This window comes from Corythoichthys intestinalis, unplaced genomic scaffold, assembly GCF_030265065.1.
Source record: "Corythoichthys intestinalis isolate RoL2023-P3 unplaced genomic scaffold, ASM3026506v1 HiC_scaffold_52, whole genome shotgun sequence".
Taxonomy (NCBI): Eukaryota; Metazoa; Chordata; class Actinopteri; order Syngnathiformes; family Syngnathidae; genus Corythoichthys; species Corythoichthys intestinalis.
The window spans coordinates 1-22,539 of NW_026651621.1; the positions used below are offsets into that span (position 1 = coordinate 1).

Sequence of the window (22,539 nt, forward strand, 5' to 3'; positions counted from 1 at the left end):
TTTCTTTTAATCTGCCGTTTAGCCCCGCCTATCATTGTAGCACTCTAGTGCAGGGGTCCCCAACCTATTCCACAAAGGCACACTGTGGGTGCAGGATTTCATTCCTACCAAACAAGATGACAACACTTTTTCCCCAATCTGGTGTTTTACAAGTGCAATCACTTGATTGCAGTCAGGTGTGGCTTGTTTTAGCAGAAGCCTCATTGGCTCAACTGCCTCTGCTGGATCGGCTGGAACAAAAACCAGGACCCACAGTGTGCCTTGAGGACTGGGTTGGAGAACCCTGCTCTAGTGCCTCCATCTAGGTGATGACGTCGGCAGAGTAACGATTTCAGCTGATTTAGAAATCAGCCCAATGGGGAAGATTCAGAACGCGGAAAATGCAACAGACAGCAGCAAAATGTCATCATTGTTTTTATCTCTCTACTCCAATATTTTTACAGTATGTATCTAAGTAATTTCCCCCAATTGCTAAATAAATTGTATGGGATGAAAAATAAGTCTTGTGTTAAATAGAATTAGGCCTTGGGGTGGACCCTGAAAAAGTGCCTAGAAAATGGGTTTCGTTCCACTGTCTGGGCACTACTTGTTCAATGCATTTTTTGATAAGATAATACCCTTCTGAACTTTGGGTTAAAAGTTCACCCAACGTTTCCCTGCACCAATTTTGTCAAAATCTAGGAATATATATGTATAGAGTGGGGAGAACAAGTATTTGATACACTGTCCATGGGTTTTCCCATGGGCCGTGTATCAGTGTGTATATATATATATACATATATATATATATACATATATATATATATATATATATATACACATATATATACACATATATATATATATATACACACACATATATATATATACACACATATATATATATATACACACATATATATATATACACACACACACATATATATATATACACACACACACATATATATATATATACACACACATATATATATATATACACACACATATATATATATACACACACACATATATATATATACACACACACATATATATATATATATATATATATATATATACACACACATATATGAAATGTGCACTCTCAATAAAACAATAGCACTTCATTGGAACATCCATCTTTTTTGGCAGTCAAATTGAACAAAGGTCTATTTTTTTGGAAAAGGGAAAAGAGCCTTTTTTTGTTGTTGTTTTAAAGGTGTTAAAATGGAGAGTAACATTTTGATAATGAAACTAAACATAGGAGAGATGGTGGGTGATTACTCATCAATATCAGTATCATCAGTGTCATCATCCCATTTCCTTTGAAATATTTTCACAGTCCTGGCAGTGGCATAAATCTGTACAGGACATTTTTGCAGACAAGCATGAACATCTTTCAGTCTCACACTTGCTTATCTTGCAACCACAGTGGATTACCTGTAGCACACTATCTGGGGCAGGATTTCTAGTCATCCATTTTACTGTTAATTCACCATCCTCAATGTCCCATCCATTGCCAATTGGTGAAGGGGCACACATCATACCAGTCAGACAATGTCGCATTACTGCTGCCTCGTAGTTTGCCCTTTTGCTGTGTTGGAAGAGAGCATCACTTGTTGGAGGAATGGACATTCCAGATACACAATGTCTTGACATAGAGAGAGAACTTTTAGATTCACATCATCAGGAATATCAACATACCCGGCTAGTGTTGGTTCTTCTGTTGCACCAATCGATTGTACTGTTCAACAGGCACAACAGCTTTCGCTTCACATACATTTAAATCTTCTGCTGTGGGAGGCCATGGGCATTTCAGTGAGGGTGATTCGCTTAGAATGGTCCTCAATAGCAGCCCTGCACTGTAAAGTGTCCTTCTTTGTTCTGTGGATTTCCAACCAGATGGTGTGCTAGCCATTTGTTCAGTGTCACTTTCTTGTCTTACCTCAGTAGAGTCGGTAGCTGATGTACCTGATGACTGAGGTATCCTGTCTAAAAGTTTGTCTGTTGATGATAAAGTCTCCAACAAAAAAAACAAAAAAAACATTTCAGACATGTTGCGCTGGAAAGGGGTGTGAAAAACTATGGGGAGAGATTTGTCTCAAAAATATTCTCACAAATACTTTCGCGATTTACACATATCTTTTGTCGATGCACAAATATATCCAAGATTTTCACATGTATTTTCGAGATCCACAAATATATCCATGAGTTTCACATGTGTTTTTGTAATCCACTAATATATCCTCGAAATTCACATGTGTTTTTTAATGTTGTGCGTGCACTCATCATGAATTATTGTTTGCAAACATTCGAATTGTATTTGTGAATCAGCGGCCGCGTGCATTTATTTTTGAGACAAACATAACAAGAACAAGTGCATTGGCGATTCACACGTGTTTTTCAAATTCACAAATACATCCGCGATTCTCACAAATACATGAGTGATTTTCACACGCGTTTTTCAGATCCACAAATACGTCCGCGTTTTCCACAAGTGTTTTTCAAATCCACAAATACTTCCGCAAGTTTCGCATGTTTTTTAATGATGTGCGTGCAATTATCATGACTTGACATTTTTTAAGTATTCAATTTTGCTTGTGAATTGCTGGAGCTGTGTTCTTTAACAGCAAACACGCGCATTTCTTTTTGAGACAAACGTCACTCGATGTTTCACCAAGATTTTCTCACACACAGTAAGCCGAGAATTTTCACGTGTCTCAAATAACCTCCGCCTTCATCTGATAGGTGGCAGTTTTGAGCGCATAGACTATAAAAGTATGATTCCCAAACTTCAAGAACTATCAAGACTGTCCGTGTACCTTGAGGCCGTTTGTTTTTCCTTCTAATTTTGGAAAATAAAAAACGAAAAACGAACCTTAATCCGTTTTTACAATGTCAATTTATTGAACTGAAGTCGAAAAACAAAATACGACCAATATTTGTTTTCCTCCGAGTTCGCTTTTACAATGAGCCTTGAACCGGAAAACGATGTTTTTCTTCAATAAGGCCTCGTCTTCCGGGTCATGGCTCATTGAATTCTTTGCAAAAAAAAATCTTTATTTTTGGACAATTAGAGGCAGAAGACACTTTTTGTGTCACAACTTTTTAATGGCACCTATGTTTTACGCGGAGTTTTGGGATTATTTTCAGTTACCAGTTAGACCTAAGCAATATGCTAGTGTTGATGATGCGATTCCTTCAGGATTCATTATGCTGTGCAGAAATGTAAACATGCCATTTCAAACTTTATCTCCTCCAAATATACTAAATTCAAGTGTGGGGAAATTATGTTTACTACATAACAAAAATTTGAATAGATATACTCGATCTCTATTTCAGAACGAGATTAGATCCAAAGCATATGTTAAGTCTTTTTGGAGATATCATTTGGTCCACGCCTAAGTATGGACTATCCCCAATATGTTTCGGTTGACAAGTAAGGTCAAAGAAGTCGCTTTCAAAATTATCTATAGATAAGTACTATCCTGCAAACCACTACATGAAAAAAATTAAAGTGGGACATTGATACAGAGACAGTTCAGCACCTTTTTTGGACCTGCTCTTTTTCCAATAAATTTTGGAAAGAACTTTGCAAGTTCAGAATCAGGAGCCTACACATGTGGACTTCAAACTCAAATGGGAAAATGTCTTTTTTGTTTTTGTTTCTATAAGAATCTCAAGAAAGAGATTGTTTCTATTATTAATCTTGTCATTTTGTCGAAATTCTACCTACACAAATGTAAATTTAGCAAGCTGTTACCTTCTTTTTCTCACTTTCATAACGAGACTGTGTGCTACATAAATCTGTTTAAAAAATCAAATAATCTAAAAGCGGAAAATAACAATATTTGTGGAAAAACTTGAATCTCTTTGTGAATAATTGCTCACAGCATTATTCATTGTTTTTTTGTTTTTGTTTTGTTTTGTTATTTTCCTGATGTGCAATGTTTGAAATGTTTATAACCCCCTGGCATATTTGTGCTGTTGTTTTTTTTTTTTTGTTAATAAAAACAAATATTGGACATATTTTGTTTTTCGACTTCAGCTCAAAACCATTAATTGGTAAAATGGATTAAGTCTCGTTTCCGTTATTGAATTAGCAGTTTTTAATTGGGAAACGGGAGATGATTCATTTCTCTTTTTTTTTTTTTTTTTTTTTATTAACACACATAAAAACAAAAAATGGAATAGGGTAGGTTTTCCAACGGACCCAAGACACCTGTTTATCTGTTGCCCGGTGTAATGTCACCCGCTAGGTGTCCGTATGTGATCTGGGGATGGGGATGGCGTGGCTCTGCGGTAGAGTAGTTGTCCCCCAACCCAGAGGTTGTGCAATTCTCTGCCCTGATGAACTCGCCTAAGTATCCTTGAGCAAGATACTGAACCCCACATTGCTCCTGGTGCTGCGTCACCTGTATGTAGATGGCGATGTAGTGTAAAGCGCTTTGAGCGCCTTGAAAGGTGGAAAAGCGCTACATAAGTAGAACACCATTTGCCATCTGTGTTGATGGGCACTTTTGACCTTTCTATGCGCTCAATACTGCCGCCTATCGGACTGAGGCGGAGGTTATTTGAGACACGTGAAAATTCTTGGTTTACTGTGTGTGAGAAAATCTTGGTGAAACATCGAGTGACGTTTGTCTCAAAAAGAAATGCGCGTGTTCGCTGTTTAAAAAAAAAAACAAAAACAAAAAAAACACAGCTCCAGCAATTCACAAGCAAAACTGAATGCTTAAAAAATGTCAAGTCATGATAATTGCGCGCACATCATTAAAAAAAACATGCGACATTTGCGGAAGTATTTGTGGATTTAAAAAACACACGAGGAAAACGCGGACGTATTTGTGGATCTGAAAAACACGTGTGAAAATCACTAATGTATTTGTGAGAATCGCGGATGTATTTGTGAATTCGAAAAACACAAGTGTGAATCGCGAATGCGCTTGTGTGAGAAAATTTGACCGTTTCTTGTTATGTTTGTCTCAAAAATAAATGCACTCGGCCGCTGATTCCCATATACAATTCGAATGCTTACAAACAATAATTCATGATGAGTGCACGCACTACATAAAAAAAACACATGTGAATTTCGAGGATATACTTGTGAATTACAAAAACACATGTGAAACTCATGGATATATTTGTGGATCTCGAAAATACATGTGAAAATCTCTGATATATTTGTGCATCTACAAAAGATATGTGTGAATCGCGAAAGCATTTGTGAGAATATTTTTGAGACAAATCTCTCCCCATAAAAAACTAATTGGGGGAAATCACACTTCAATCTTCTTTTCAGCATATCCCGCCTGAAACAAAGTTAAAGGGAAAGATGAGCACAAGACACACATATTCACATCACACACACCCACATAATACATTCACTCTTGCGCTTATATTTCTCATTCACACAAATACACCAAAGAGAACAAAATGAAACGTTCTCTCAAGGCTTTTTTTCAGAGACTAAATAAAAAAAAAAAAAAAAAACTTTTTAGTATGAATATTTATAAATTACCTGTAGTCTGAAGCATCAAGATCCTCATGGTTCTTCACGATGTTCACGAACAACCTTCTTGGCTTGTCCATTCTGAGCACTTCTTTGTCAACGATAATCCTTTGACGGATCACTTGTTCACAAAAGAGTTTGTAGCTCTCAGCATAGGGTTGTCTGAAACACACACACACACACGCACGCACACACCCACACACACTTAGGATGTGCAAAGAGTAACGCTTTCGATGCTTTGGCTAAAGGCAAGCAGAATACAAGTGACATGTTGTTGACCAACGCTTTACCTTTGAAATGTGTCATTTTACAGCGAACTTATCCACATCAGCACCAAGTCCAAGCCCACCAAGTCCAGGAAAGAAGTGCCCTTCCAAAACAACTGTCATATGAAAGTGCAATAGATGCTTTTGCATCAGTGAAGACAAGGTGAGTAAGGTTATAGGTCGAGGTGAAAAAAAGTTGCATTTTAAAGTGTTCGGTTTGTCTTTATATAGGTTTGTGTTGGTGGGGGGTGTTAATCATATTGTAACAACAATTGTAAAAGTCATCAAGATTGTGTTCAACTGCAGGTTTTTTGTTGTTGTTTGTTTTCCCTTCGGTCATTAAAAGTTCAATTATCCCTCCCCCTCCAGCACCTCAACCTATATGTATTCATGATCCAGATCAATTGAGATCACAGACAATGGTTTTGGAGCTAAGTTTTCTGTTGTGTTGAAGCACATGTCTTTTGGACATTCTCTTCCTACGTTTGATACATTATGACAAAACACACACACAAGCACCACATACAAAATTATCCATCTCGCAATGTGAAACAAAACACCTGGAATGTGAAGCGTTGCATTGAAAACCTCAGTCCATGTAGAACTGTAACATATATGTATTTATTTTTTATTTTTTAATGTTAATTTTATTTATATATGAAAAAATACAATTATACATTAATACAAATCTATTGGGTTTATTGATAATTTATTGATTAAAAAATCATTAAGATTATAATGGAATTAAAAAAAGTAGATATTTATTTATATCATAGGTAAATACTATGACCCTTTAGTATAAAACTAAAACTAACCAAAACTAAACTACAAGAGTATTTAACTGCCATTAGTCAATACTTAGTATTATATATTTAGTGTTATTATATTTAGTAATACTACTACTACTAATAATATAGTATTATATAATACTATAAAATTAAATTAAAAAATAAATTATTATGAATTTATTAAATTTATTATTATTAAATTAAAATTATTATTATACAATTTAATAGTAATATTTAGTGTTATTTTTTTTTAATTCATAATAATTTTAATAGTTTTAAAATAGTTATATATATACATTTGTATTAATGTATAATTTTGGTTCGTTTAGCTTACTACTGACAACAACAGAAGTGCGCTTATTCTTAACTGGGAGGACTGGCTATGGATTCTCACGTTTCTGTGCCAATGACGGTGCTAGACGTCCAATCCATTTGCAGCCTTCCAAGGCAAACCGAAGTGAATGTTTCAGGTTTTCAGTCAGTGGCGGTCAGTGAGTTAAATGAGTGGTATATCAATGCTTAAAGTCAGTCGTTAGTTTTAAATAGGCTTTACTACACCCTTTTTTCAAAAGTTCACAGTCGGATCAGAAAGTGTCTCAAAACCGCGGATGTATTATGTATTGTTTCCATTGTTTCAAATGAGACTGACAGTTTGCTTAATATGTCTAGTAATCTGACAAGTATACATTTCCCCGAGGTGGGGCCAATAAAATGCCCTTTTATATTGATCCCCTAATGATCTGAAGAAACAAATCCAGTCCCAACAACGTTTGCAGTGAACCTTGAAGTCAAATAAAAACGTGAACTCACCAAGCGAAGCCCAAATGCCAAGCACGGTCAACGCTTGGAAAAGGAGCGATTGTGCCTTCTTCATCTCTCAGGTCCAGATAGAAGATCAGCCAGATAAACTTCAGAGGAGAATTTAATACGACGCAAGCCTCTTTCGCTCTGTGACAGACACACAAGCTTGACTACGTCACGCACGCACGCACGCACGTCCAACGACACAAAGGCTGGAGGATGACGCTCTAAAGAACTCGTGCATCAAAAGAAAACAAACATACAAACAAAGAAGAATTCGTGCATCAAACACGTCTCAACGTCACGTGGAACATTTGGAAATTAGGGTCGTACTAGTGATGGAGAAACCTTAGCTTTCTGAAGCAGTAAATATATATCAAGCAACGTGTCGAAATGGTTCATTCAGTGTTATGAAGCATTTGCCACGAATCAGTGTGGTGAGTCACGACAGACGACACTGCTTCACCGCTGCTTTCTGTACCGCTGAAGCAAATGTGTTGAGATGGTTCCGTGCTACGAGGCATTTGACACAATTCAGTGTGGTGACATCTTCTGGACAAAAATATATTGAATTGTCATCTAACCAAATGACCAAGTGTCATCTGAACAATGAAACCTGTGGGTGGTATGGTGGTTATATACTATGTCTGATGTGCGAGCAGTAGTGGGTTTGACCACTAGCCTGAAATGTATTCTTTATTCTTCCCCCAGATTAATAAAAAAAAAAAAATAAATAATAATAATAATAATGAAAACAAACAAACAAAAAAAAGCTGTTGTGTTACTTTTAAATGAAATACGCAAATGCTTGTGCAATAGGGAACTCTTGATGGTAGGTGTATAGAATGCTAGTGACACTGGGATGGGGATTTGGGTGTTTCACACATTTTTATTTAAAAACAGAATCATCTCAGCAGCATTTGGTTTCAGCCGGTTCCTCTTTTTGCTAATGACCTCTCCAGCTTTTGACAATATTCTCTCACATGGCACGAACAAATATACAAACTGACAGATAGACAAACAAACACAAAAACTGACAAACAGACAGACACAAAAACAAACACAAAAACTGAGACACAAAAACTAAATTGTGTGTGTGTGGGGTGGGGGATGCGTGGGTGTGTGTGTGCGTGTACTATGGCGAGAGGCTGACGTGACTGACCTGAAAAGAAACTGCTTTTCTGTACTGTTTCTCTTTTTTATTTACCAGCTTTCAATTTAACATGTTTAACAATTGTACATGCAGTCTAAACATTAAGTATATGAAAATGTCTTGTAAACAGTAAGAATTCAAGTGTGAACATTTATAACAGCTAGTATGACTTGAACAACATTATACAAATCAATACGACGACTGTGCAAACATGTCATTGTAACACAAATGACATACGACTTGAACAGTACACTTCAAACAGACAACTTATTGTTCATGGCTGATGTGACATTATTACTTTTTGCTTTTTACTTCAATGTTTCTGTTTTTTGTTTTTTTTTTCTTCTTTTTTTCAGAGCATTTTTTTAAATACATGCACGCACATATGCACCCCCACCACAGAGACACACACACTAAAGCTATATTGCTCTTATGCCAATGAAGCGTTTAAGATTTTATGATGGCCGTAATGACAGAGAATAAAGCAAGCACATACAGAAAAATAGCGGTGGCCATTAAATGGTGATATTATAAGCCCCACTGTTGGATTATAATTTATGGTGAATGCTTTACCATCATAAAAGCTGTCAAAGAAATCACACACACACACACAGATACAAAATAACGCGACATACTAATTGCTAGATGCAGTCGGTGCCCAATCCACTCATTAAGTTCAGCCGTTTTGACAAGGTTAGAGCCGCTATCAGACTCCATCACGTTCATTTGTAGCGTTAGCCGCTAGCGTCAGCCAGTAGAAAGCAATAGAAGCACCCTCTCATGAAATCGTGAGGAAAGCGGGTGAAAGCCTGCCTGGAGGCCGCCAAGAGTCTACTTAATGTCGGGTGAAAGTTTGGCTAAGCTCCCTTAAGCCCGACTCCATCACGTTTGCTTGTAGCATTAGCCGCTAGCGTTAGCCTACTGGGCTGCTGTTTGCTTGATTTCCTGATAACCACGTGACTTCACATGTAAACACACTGACTGCTTTCTTAAAGGGGAACGAACGTAGCCGAACAACACAGCGTCAAAGCGGGATGAAAAGACTATATTCACTTGTTTTATTAAATGACCAAATTTACCGACATGGTCAAAATTACGTCGGTCATCGTGAAGAATTTTGGTAACGGTCAATTTTTGGTAAACCGCCTGGCTCTGCGGAAAACTCATTTGGGTACAATGCAACAGGTATCTGGATCTGTCAGGACATCTGGTATTGAATGAAAGAGCTACTATTCGTCTATGTACTGCCCAAAAATTATTTATTTTCTTTATGGTACAACAGACGTTATGGCCAACACATATCAAGGGGACGCCGCGTCCCCGATTTTACTACGCAGAGTGTAAAGAGTTCATTCTTGGATAATTGTGAAAAAGTGATCATCCGGGATGGAGGATCGAGCCGCTACTCCTCCGCATTGTGAGGAGCCAGCTGAGGGGGTTCGGCCATCTGGTTTGGATGCCTCCTGAACGCTTGTCCAAAAAGAATATACAAAGAATATTTTATTTAAGGCCAAAATTGAGTTTTTAAATATTCTATTGTATTTTTCTTGGTCTAAGCTCTTTTTTTTATTATTATTATTATTATTTTTTTTTATAAGATTGAAATGAAAACTGTTTGTGGTCTTGCGCCTGTCCTTCACCACAAAAACCGGCGTTACTTTGGAAGGGCATAGGTTTGGTCTCAACATTCGTAGGGACGATATAACAGCATAACTTGCATGTAGGTACACTTTTTGCTGGGGACGGGACATCAATTAGACCAAACAGATTGGATGAAGGGGGCAAAGGGCCACATTTCTCATGTATATGAACCTAATTAATTAATAGGCAAAATGATCAATGCAAAATAAATCCTTATCTTCTGATAATAACTTTTACGTGCATTGGTTCAGATGATACACTGTTCGATTCAAACCTTTGTTTTCAAAAAATACTAAAGAAACATTTTGAAAACTTCCTGAATAAATGTCTGGTTTTTATTAGCAAACATAAACATAATGAAAATGATTCACTTAATAATGGTAGGGTCAATTCTATCCTTACAACATATGGAACTATTGAAAGATCTAAATTCTCTATATAACTGAACATTATATCATGCAAAAAAGGTAAGGCTAATTAAAAGTTTGTGGGGACAATTTTAGCATCCTGAAAAGTTGGTAGTGTTATGTACCTACCGTCCCTATGCAAACCTACGCCCTTTTTGTAAAAGTCCTCCTTATTTTCCTTTACTTTAAAAAAAAATCTCTCCGCCTCAATGGAGAGGATTGCTTCAATTAGATCGTTCTGTGTTCTGTTTGACATGCCAGAAAACACAGTGGACGTGTCCAAATGTCTAGCTAACCTTTCATCTTTCTCAGCAAAACCATGTAATCGTTCTACATATATGCCACGTTTAGAAGAGCTTACACGCTTTCACCACGAAATGTTAACTCCTGTTTAGCTAGGATGCAGGTTGCATTAATGAGGTCTTTCAAACTCTTTCGGTTTTCTTTTACCTTAGCCTTGAGGATGCTACCGTTGAGCTTCCGCTGTTCTTCAAAGCCAAATCGATCCTTGAGCTTCCAAAAGTTTTTAAAGCAATCAGGCTTTGAATGTGAGTGGTCGAGCTCTCATGTTTGCTGAGGCTTCGTGGTAGTTTTTTAATGTCACAATATCTCGTGTTAGTCCAGACATTGGCACAAGTTGAGAAGAAAAGGCAGGGAAAGCAGCAAAGGCGATTTTTCGAAGGACAGCCACATAGCCAGTCTTTTCCGGTGTACCAGTCCGTTTGAAAAGCGCGAGTTATCTTCTGTCCCGTAGTTTGAAGCAAACCTTTTAGCTCCGGTGTTGTGTTAACCGCGTCCACTTTTAACGGAAAGTCTAGTTTCACGTACGCCCCTTTGCAGTGCGGCAGAGTACTATCTGACGCAGCCTGTGCCTTTTCACTGCGGTTTTATTTCCCATCAGCAAAACTAAATATGTCGCTAACAAACATTAAACTTTAAGGGATAAAGACATTAGCCAGACTGTGGAAAATCAGGTCAAATAAACGTATGTGGAAACATTATAATGGCGACATGCAGATGTACGGCAACCAGCACGCTCCAATTCCATGTATCAACCCGGTTTGTTATGGATTGCGCAATCAGAGGTGAGGCTTTACTCGTTGCTGCCGCACCTCTCGTTTCATTTCTTTATTTGAACAGGAAATAGGCAAATTCAGCGATTTTGACTATAAAAATGTTTGAAATGAGTCATACATAAAGAGCAATGGACAAATATGAATAAAAAATCAATGCTATAATTACTTTTTTGTCATGATGACAGGTGAGGCAGAGCCTCCCCTGACCGCACGTCACTGAATTATGCAAAATACGCATAAGACTTTGGTGAAACTGTATTTAAACATTTTAGCAACTCGTTTAGCTCAACAAATACACTGGATGGCAATATTTAGTCACAATATACAAACTATGTCAGGAGTCTTGTATGTTGTGAAGACAACGTACAAATGAACGTAAGGCACAAATGGACCCGCACGAAAAAGGAAACTACGGCGTCCGTCGAGGGACAAATGTAGTCATTGGCTTGATAATTTAATACTCGCCATTGACACCTTGTGGTGTATTTAAATCACTACCTAACATAGTTAAAGAGTGACACTGTGGAAGTACAGCAGTGTACTCATGTGACATCGCCGCCCTGCGACATCAACAACAATGGCGAGCTACTAGTTACTTTTTTGATTTAAAATTTTGCAACTTGTATTAAAACGAAAACATTAAGAGGGGTTTTAAGATCAAATGATTATAACTCGTACTAGAATTTATCGTTTAAGAACTACATGTCTTTCTATTCGTGGTACCCTTTAAAGTGGCAGCAGGGCACTCAGAATAGGAATGTATCTATCTGCCTGCCTGTCTTTTGGCCTGCCTGCCCATCTATCTGCTTGCCTGCAGCCCTGCCCATCCTAATAACTGTTGTTCCAATTATCTGCTCAATTGCTTACCCCCAACAAAACAGTTAAAAAAAAAAAAAAAAAAAAAAAACAGCATATATGAATGTATATGTAATATAAATAAAGTTTTTTTTTTCTGTTTTAAAGCCATTTGGGAACTTTCAATACCACAGTATGTAGTTTTGTTATACATACACTACCGTTCAAAAGTTTGGGGTCGCTTTGACCCCAGACTTTTGAACCGAATTGTACATAATGAAAAATCCCATATGATACACTATGATAGACAACTTTGAGTGTAGGCTAAAACATGATGTTCTTAGTTTTTTATCAACTTCAGCTTTGGTGACAAAGCATTACATTTTATTATTATTATTTTAACTTTACTTTCTGCCCAACGGCACTCACAGGGGGAATAAACAATACGCTTAGTCCCGTGTTTGGGTTGTATTTAGAAAAGAAACCAGCAATCTAGTTAAAATACATGAACAAAACCAAAAACTGCGAGCACGACGCAATTCAGACATTGTTATAAAGTACGTTGTTTCCATCTCGTGGTCAAATATCAAAAGCGCAACCAACGTTTTATTTCAGGTGCGATCGTAACGTTGTTCATCTCCCGTTGTCCTATGGCTCAAAAATTACGCACCCTACGAAATTAAAATGTTAAATCCAAATCTGTTTTTTTAATGATTTGTTTTTTAAATGATGAAACAACATGTTATTTATCAATCGAACCCTTTTTTATTTAACCATGTATCCACACATGACAAAAAGTCATTCACCAATGAAAATGACTCTTTATTTAATATCAACGTTATTATGATTATTATACCACATTAGATATGTGCAAGATAATATAAATTTAACATCACAAACAATAAAATATTGTCGAAATGATAATAACAAAAAAAGTGTAGAACATTCTACTTGTGACGATTTGGCTCAGACGTGCTGATCACTACAGCGGCTCTGGTTAGAGAGCACAGGAAGATGAAAACAAATTATTTTGTGGGGCTCATGTGCAGGTGTGCATACATGTACACACATTTAGTATCTGGTAAATAACGTAGACTACAGAAATATAGTCAACATTCACTGACCTCTTAATGTGTTAGTTTATTAAACATTAAACAACATCATTTTAACTATAAACCAACTTCAGTGAACATTTGCACGCCATCTCCCTTCAAACCACTACATTCACTGTTGACACATTCATTTGTTTTGATATGATGCTAACAGTAGGGAGACCATATATTGATTCCCCCAAAAAGAGAACACTTGGCCCGGCCTTGAGTCACTTGAATTTTACTCGATGTTCACTCAAAGATGCCTATATAACGTTAATATATGGCGGAAAACACAGACAAGACTGAAAAAGCAGTTTCTGCTCTTGCACCCTTCTTTAAAATAAACTGTAGCATTTTGAGCCAAAAGAACCGATGTGTTTGATAGAACAATATGTCTATATGCTGCCATAGCAGATTCATGGTGCATTAAGCCCCCGAACTATTTTTAGTTGGTCCGTTTTACCCTGGAAACCCCCGTTTACAGACGTCGCGCAACCGTTTTTGTTTCTGCCAAGCCATAAAAAGAAAGTAATTATATTTATTATCCAAAATGTCTGCCATTTTGAGTTTAGAATCATTAAACTGTGTCTAATATTTCGTTTAAGAAAAACGACTTAAAAAAAATATTTTTAATTTTTTATTATCTTAATATTATTATTGAATATATTTATTTTAATTTTGAATCATTTTTAAACATGACATATTTTAAACTTTTAATTACATTACGTCACAATGAAAACAATTGGCGTCTGTAAATAAGTCACAGATATCTACCTCATAACTATCGCTTAACTGTATTTGTTTGTTACTGTCGCATTTTCCCCGTTATGTTAGATGATTCATAATCGATCCAAACAAAGAAAATTAGGGGGGGGGGGGACGTTTACAAGGGTAAATATATGAAAAAGAAAATCTCGACTACTCCTTGATGTCCGTGATTTCTGCGTGGCGATTCTTGTTATATTACCATGTTTTACCCATAAAATCCGCCAAAAAAACAGCTGTGGCCATTCACAGCTCTGTCTTGACACTTGGTGATACATGCTACATGGAGTTTTCGGATCGATAAATGAAAGTACACGATAAGATCTCGTTAAAGTCATGGCGTCTGTAATTCTGCTGTCGCGTTCTCTCACCTCCAGATAGGCTTCCGCTGTTTAAAAAAAAAAAAAAATTTTTTTTTTTTTTAAAATGGCCACCTGTTCAAATTTTTTCTTCCCCCAGAAAATTGAGATTTTAAGCTTTCCAATGATGTATCACACATGCATATAGGTCAATTTTGAAATTTGGCCAAATTGGGGGTCTCGGAGCAGAACTTCAAGTCATCTGAGTGTTTTGCGCCATATTTATAATGTGCCTCCTCCGTTTGGATAGAAAAAAAAATAGTTTTATTAAAATATATTTTAAATATATAATATACTGTATATATATCTACTGTACAGTATATGTTATACAACCAAAGAAAATTTCAAATTCTCAGAGGTTACTCGAGAGGCTTCATTCTTCCTAAAGAAAGAAAGAAGAAAAAAAAAAAAAGCAGACAATAAATATGCAAAAAAGAAAAAAAAAAAGAATGAATAATGATGAAAGAAAAATATATATATATATAATGCAGATCCATGGACCCGGTTTTCTGACGGGCCGCCTCGTCCTGCTCGGCGTAGCTCTTGGGGCAGTAGGAAGCCATGCGTTCCAGGTTGGTGGCAGCTACTGCCATCTGGAATTTGTCGTAGATGTAGATCAGAGGCAGCGAGTCCACGTCCTGCCACTGGTGGTTGTCGGTGTTGTGGCGGGTGGTGACAGTCTTTAGCCTGTCGTCTTTGCCCATCTCCAGGGGCGTTCGCGCTGTCACACAGACGTAGCGGTCCTCAGAGCTTGCCGCGTAGACGTTGCACACGATCTTTGGCGCCGACTCCAGGTTGTGTCACTTGTCTATTTTCATTATTTTGGTAGACCTCTGACTCCATGAGAGTCAAATGCGTTGTCATCTATTGATGGAGCTGGTTTATGGTCATCTGGAGTTCTATCAAACACTGAACATCCAAGAGTATCGGTGCTCGGTTAAGCATGCTCGTTCTCCTTGCTTGCTTGTGATGTTAAACCACGATGTTTCTGCATACCGCTGTAGTCTTCTTTGACGTTGATAGTATTTGGACACTGATGAAGAAGAGATGTGCGTCCGTTTGATAGTATATTTGCCTTGTATACATTTACATCCGAAGGCTTGTGGACTGTTCCTAGGCACACATCTCCAACGATGACCCACCCCAGGTCCAGCCGTTGTGCATAAGGAGCATTATTTGGTCCGTTGATCTGTTCTCTTACTTTGTGCACTCTTAAGATGTCTCTTCCTAAAAGCAGAAGAATGGGAGCGTCGTGATCGACAGGATACAGTTTGTTGGCAATTGGCTGTAAGTGAGCGTGGTGGAGTGCAATATTTGGAGATGGAATTTCAGTCCTGTCGTCTGGTACCATCTCACACTCGATTAAAGTGGGCAAAGGAAGTTGTGATTTCCCATCCATAGCCTCCAGTATGAAATTCGATGCTCGTCGACCTGCTGTCTCTTGTATACCTGAGCATGTTTTCAGTGTGTATGGCATCATCTGAGAGTTTACACTGAAAATTTCAAAGAATTCAGTCTTAGCAAGAGACTTGTTGCTCTGTTCGTCCAACACAGCATACACTTTAACAGCTTTCTCTCGTTGACCAGCTTCACTAAGCAGATCTTGGAACATGAACGTGAGCCATTTTCGCTTCCACAAATCTTCGTACACATGGAGTTGACTGAGGATGATGAGCTTTCACTTTGCTCCCCGCTGTCGTCTTTGTTGGTTGTAGTCTGGTGTGTAGCTTCAGCCGGTGGACCAGGGTGCAGAGCTGATATGTGTCTTTCACTATTACACTCAATATGTTAGGGTGCGCTGGGAAGTGGACCCCAAAGCAGACAAGGGTGGCTGTGGTGATTTTCAAAAGTTTATTTGAGCACAAGTCGCAGCACCGCACGTGCACTTGGCGTGTAGCTGGCAGGTGTTGACAGGAGCTCAATCAGGCGTCGGTACAATTCAGGGAGCAGGCACGGGGAATCCTGGGACGGAACAAGAGGTCTGATTAGCCGGGTAAGAATTAATGTGGTAAATACCTGAATGCTGGACTTCACTGACGGGATTACTGAAAGTTTGGTCTGGCGACGAGCGGCAACGACGAGCTGGCTTATAAAGGCGGCTGATTTCGATGGCTTGCAGCTGTCGGCGTCTTCGCCCGTCTGGTCTCCAGCCTGCAATCAAGGAGCCCTAACAGTCCCCCCCCCCCCCCCCCCCCCCCCCCACGGGCGACACAAGGCGCCCGAGGCACGCGATCGGGATGGGCGCGATGGAAGTCGCGTATCAGGGACCTGCACAACACCTGCCTGGCTGGGATCCAACTTCGCTCCTCAGGCCCATAGCCCTCCCAGTCGACGAGGTACTGTACCCCACGGCCACGACGGCGGACGTCCAAGAGACGTCTCACTTTGAAGGCTGGGTGCCCGTCAATTAACAATGGAGGAGGGGGAGTCTGCACCGGAGGGGACAACGGGCATGACGAGACCGGCTTTACCTGGGAAACATGGAAGGTGGGATGGACACGCAGAGACCTGGGGAGCTTGAGGCGGACTGAGCAGGGATTCACTACCTTCTCTACTTCAAAGGGGCCGACAAAACGTGGGGCCAGTTTCCTGGAATTAACTCTTAGTGGCAAGTGTTTTGAGGAGAGCCATACCTTCTGCCCCACAGAGTAGACAGGGGCTGGTGTACGGCGACGGTTGGACTGGGCCTGGGAACTTTCGGACGAGCGGATTAGCGCAGCGCGTGCTCTCCTCCAAACCTTGGTGCACCGGTTGATGTGCCTTTGCACCGAGGGAACCGCTATGTCCTGCTCTTGGGATGGGAACAAGGGGGGCTGTTAGCCCAGTGAGCACAGGAAGGGGGACATGCCTGAGGAGGCGTTCGGCAGGGTATTATGGGCATATTCGACCCAGGAGAGGTGGTCGCTCCAGGAATTGGGACAGGACTGTGCGACACAGCAGAGTGCTGCTTCCAGCTGTTGGTTTGTGCGTTCACACTGGCCGTTGGTTTGAGGATGGTAACCTGAGGAGAGACTCACACCAACGTCCAGAGCTGCGCAGAAAGCCCTCCACACCTGCGAGGTGAATTGGGGACCCCTATCAGACACAATATCAGACGGGATGCCATGCAGGCGGAAGACATGCTGGACCAGCAGTTCTCCGGTCTCCTTCGCCGATGGGAGTTTGCGAAGCGGGATGAAATGGGCCCCCTTGGAAAATCTGTCAACCACAGTGAGTATTACGGTGTTACCTCGGGAAGGGGGGAGACCGGAGACAAAGTCCAGGGCGATATGGGACCACGGGCGGCTAGGGATGGGAAGAGGGCGAAGCAGGCCAGAGCTGGGTTTGGTCGAGGTCTTGTTGCGGGCGCAAACGTGGCAAGCAGTGACAAAAGCCCGTGTGTCCTCAGGCATTGTGGCCCACCAGAACCATTGGCGCAACACAGCGAGGGTCCTGCGGATACCCGGGTGGCAGAACAGGCGAGACGACTTGGCCCACTCCAGCACCTGTTGCCGGACTGATGCGGGAACAAACAAATTAGCCTGAGACCCCTGCCGGGGGTCCGGGTGCTCCCCAAGGGCTTCCTTAACCTTGGACTCCACCTCCCATTCCACTGCAGCAAGAAAACAGGTGGAAGGGAGAATGGGGGCCGGGTCCACCCTGGTCTCACTAGGCAGGAACTGGCGGGATAGGGCATCTGGCTTGATATTACGTGCCCCTGGGATATAGGAGAGAGAGAAATTAAAACGTTCCAAAAACATAGATCCTCCGGGCAGCCTTGAGGTACTCCAGGTTTTTGTGATCAGTCAAAACGATGAAAGGCTGGCGAGCTCCCTCCAGCAGGTGCCGCCACTCCTCCAGGGCAAGTTTAACAGCCAACAACTCGCGGTCCCCAATGCTATAGTTTTGCTCGGCGGGGGTTAGTCTGCGGGAGAAAAATGCACTGGGGTGCACCTTGCCATCGCCAGTCTGTCGTTGGGACAAGACTGCTCCCACGCCCATTTCAGAGGCATCCACCTCCACAATGAACTGTAAGGCAAGGTCAGGATGTGCCAGCACGGGGGCTGAAGTAAAGCGTTGCTTAAGGTACCTGAAGGCAGCGTCAGCAGAGTCAGACCAGCGAAACGGTGAAACGGTCGATGTGAGGGCCGTTAGCGGTGCTGCGACCCTGCTGTAATTCCTGATGAACCCCCGATAAAAGTTTGCGAACCCGAGGAAACGTTGGAGTTGTTTCCGATCGGTGGGCCGTGGCCACTCTACCACTGCGGTTAGCTTACCAGGGTCCATGCGGAGTTCACCCTTGGCAATGACGTAGCCCAGGAATTTGGTCTCTGGGACGTGGAACTCGCACTTTTCTGCCTTCACAAACAGACGGTTTTCCAGGAGTCTTTGGAGCACCTGGCGTACGTGCTGCTCGTGCTCTGTGAGGTTAGGAGAGAAAATCAGGATGTCATCAAGATAAACAAAAACAAACCTGTTGATCATGTCTCTCAGCACGTCATTGACCAGGTTCTGGAAAACCGCCGGGGCATTAGTGAGTCCAAAAGGCATGACGAGATACTCAAAATGGCCCAGGGGAGTGTTAAACGCGGTCTTCCACTCATCTCCCTCTCTGACACGGACCAGATGATAAGCGCTGCGTAGGTCGAGCTTGGTGAATATACGCGCGCCATGGAGGGGTGTGAACGCCGAGTCCATCAGGGGGAGTGGGTACGTGTTCTTAATGGTGATTTTGTTGAGGCCACGGAAATCAATGATGGGCCTCAATGTGCCATCCTTTTTCCCCACAAAGAAGAGGCCGGCGCCGACCGGGGATGAGGACGGACGAATTATACCTGTGGCCAAGGACTCTGATATAGGACTGCAGCACCTCCCTCTCAGCTTCCGAGATCTTATAAATGCGCTCCTTTGGCAGGGCGGCGCCAGGAAGTAGGTCTATGGCACAGTCATAAGGGCGGTGGGGGGGCAGGGCCACTGCTCGGTCTTTACTGAAGACTAGGCTCAGGTCATGGTAGCACTCAGGGACTGATGAGAGGTCTAGCTGGTCTGGGTTCTGGACAGGATAGGCCGGAGCTAGGGCAGATTTTAAACAATTTTTATGGCAAAAGGCACTCCATGCAGTGAGCTTGGGATGGGTCCAATCCTCCGCTGGGCTGTGAGTCTTGAGCCAGGGTAGGCCAAGAACCAGCGGCGTGTGAGGGCAATCGATTACTAATAGACTGAGTACCTCTTGGTGGTTACCCGATAGCAGAAGGTGGACAGGGTCGGTTTGCTCCCCCACACTAAACAGCACCTGTCCATTGAGTGCGATGGTCTTTAACGGGACAGGTAACGAGCGCGTTCCGACGCCCAGCTGTTTCACCAACCTGCGATCAATAAAACTTTGATCAGCACCACAATCAACAAAAGCCTTCACTCTGCAGGACTGGTCTTTCCAAGTAAGTGTGGCGGGGAGCTGGAGCCGAGCTGAGGAATTGTTAAACGCATGACTCACCAGTATTTCCTCACCTACTGGTGAGCCTGCCCGTTTCCCGGACGCACCGGACAATGGCGGAGGAAATGCCCTGCTTGGCCACAGTAGATGCATAGCTGGGCAGCGAGCCTACGTGTGCGTTCCTCCTCAGTGAGCCTGGCTCTCCCTAGCTGCATGGGCTCGGGGCTCTCAGCAGAGGGCAGTGTAGAGGCGACGATGTGTGGGGAATACCCGGAAGTAGGGCCATACTCTGGGCAGCGGGACAGTGAAACTTGAAAGGCGGCGGCTCGCTGCGTTGACGTCGTCTTTCGCGAAGTCGATTGTCGATTCGAATCGAACGATCGATGAGCTGATCGAGATTCCCTGGCTCGTCCCTGGAAGCCAACTCGTCCTTGAGCGATTCGCTGAGTGCGCCGGTGAAGACCTCTTGAAGCGCGGCGTCGTTGAATTGGCTCTCAGCTGCAAGCGTGCGGAACTCCACGGAGAACTCTGCGACGCTGCGCCCCCCCTGACGGATGGACATTAGGCGTTTGGCGGCTTCCTTACCACGGACCGGGTGGTCGAAAACTTTGCGCATCTCGGCTGTGAAGCAGTCATATGAGGCGCACGCCGCCGAGCCCTTGTCCCACTCAGCTGTGGCCCAGGCTAAAGCTGGACCGCGAAGGCACCCGATCAGGTAAGCGATCTTGGCCCGCTCGCTGCCGTATGTTTGTGGCTGTTGATCGAACACGAGACCGCACTGCACTAAAAAGGCACGACAAGAGCCCAAGTCGCCATCGTAGGGGGCAGGGGGTGGCACGTGCGGCTCGCGAGGCGTTGGGGAGATGAAGTCTCGGCGGGGTGGTGACGTCGGATGCAGGGGAAGCGGCGTGAACTGCGCCTGGAGAGACTGTAGTGCCTCAGAAATTTCTCCTACCTTTTGGTAAAGATATTCGAGGGCTTGAGCGTGTCGATCAACGGCGGGGGGTGACGGGGAAGCATAACTCGGATCCATGTCCGCGGGGTCCGTGATGGCCAGACCAAGCTGTTAGGGTGCGCTGGGAAGTGGACCCCAAAGCAGACAAGGGTGGCTGTGGTGATTTTCAAAAGTTTATTTGAGCACAAGTCGCAGCACCGCACGTGCACTTGGCGTGTAGCTGGCAGGTGTTGACAGGAGCTCAATCAGGCGTCGGTACAATTCAGGGAGCAGGCACGGGGAATCCTGGGACGGAACAAGAGGTCTGATTAGCCGGGTAAGAATTAATGTGGTAAATACCTGAATGCTGGACTTCACTGACGGGATTACTGAAAGTTTGGTCTGGCGACGAGCGGCAACGACGAGCTGGCTTATAAAGGCGGCTGATTTCGATGGCTTGCAGCTGTCGGCGTCTTCGCCCGTCTGGTCTCCCAGCCTGCAATCAAGGAGCCCTAACACAATACACTTTACAACCACCTTACAGTCTTTTGGGGCCTCCTCCCACGTGAAGTGCAATCGAACTCTGGCGACACCTGCATGCAACGTTGACGCCCTGGGTCAAACATTAGGGTCAAGGGTCAAAGGTCAGGAGCGATGCGGCCTCTGTCTTCAAATTGCAAAAAGTTGACTGATTTGTAGCATTCTGCCCTACTGTTAAAGACGCTCTCTCTGATTGGTCATCAGTCCAGAGTGTGGGGTGGTACCCCAACCCTGCTCTGATTGGCCAGTTCTTCCGGTCTGCAATCTGTGACCGAACCCACTCGGATTGAACATCCCCTCCAGGGTGGCAGCTATGAGTTTTTTGTAAAACAGTTTATGAATGAGTTGAAAGTGTATTTAAACAATGAGCACTAATTCCAGTTACTTACTGCACTTTAGGCCCACATAGTCTAGTCAAATCATTTTCTCCATCTTGTTTTGCGCGTTAAAGACTAACAGATGAATGTGAGATTATCCCACTTACTTACTTCAGTAAATATTGCCATTTGTTCTTATTAAGCACATACATCTAAACGTTGGTCATTTTTTACCTAAATCAAGAAAAATCTGCTTTCAAATAATGTTTTGAACCATATTTATTCTGGAATTAAGAATATTTATAACATTTCAAAGCTTTTTAAATTTATTTTAAGGAGGTGTGTTTTTGGCCAATGTAAAAGAATCCTAAATGCCTTTGTTAGGTGAATTTTCCCCCGCAGAATATATAAAATACGTATACACAGATGAGCTCATTCATTCATATTTTAGGTCCATTTGTGTGTTGTCTTTTCTGTGGTAGTTGCAGGCGGTTGAATACGGCTGTTTGAATGTTAGAATAGAATAGGCTCTGTCATTCAAATAGTACAATGACATTAAAAATAGCAACACCCTACTAGTGCATCACACAATAAATTAATGTCAATAGTACATAAATAAATAATATACACTAGTACTACCTAAAAATAAATTTAAGTGTACGAAGGAGGTAGTGTTGATGTTAAAATAAATAAAAT

At 41.9% G+C, this 22,539-nt stretch overlaps 1 long non-coding RNA gene across 6 annotated transcripts; it reads right to left on the reverse strand.

The window, feature by feature from the left end:
- Window positions 1-1,105: 1,105 nt before the first annotated feature.
- LOC130911494 (uncharacterized) lies at window positions 1,106-7,582 on the reverse strand. 6 transcript variants are annotated; one of them, XR_009062207.1, is made up of 6 exons: window positions 7,359-7,582; window positions 5,785-5,901; window positions 5,504-5,656; window positions 5,266-5,294; window positions 1,687-2,002; window positions 1,106-1,576 (listed from the first exon to the last, which is right to left on the reverse strand). It is a non-coding gene; the product is annotated as an uncharacterized LOC130911494 (long non-coding RNA). The 6 variants fall into 6 exon arrangements; XR_009062209.1 differs by having other exon boundaries at window positions 1,687-1,844; window positions 1,928-2,002; window positions 5,785-7,581; XR_009062208.1 differs by having other exon boundaries at window positions 5,785-5,864; window positions 7,359-7,579.
- Window positions 7,583-22,539: the final 14,957 nt, after the last annotated feature.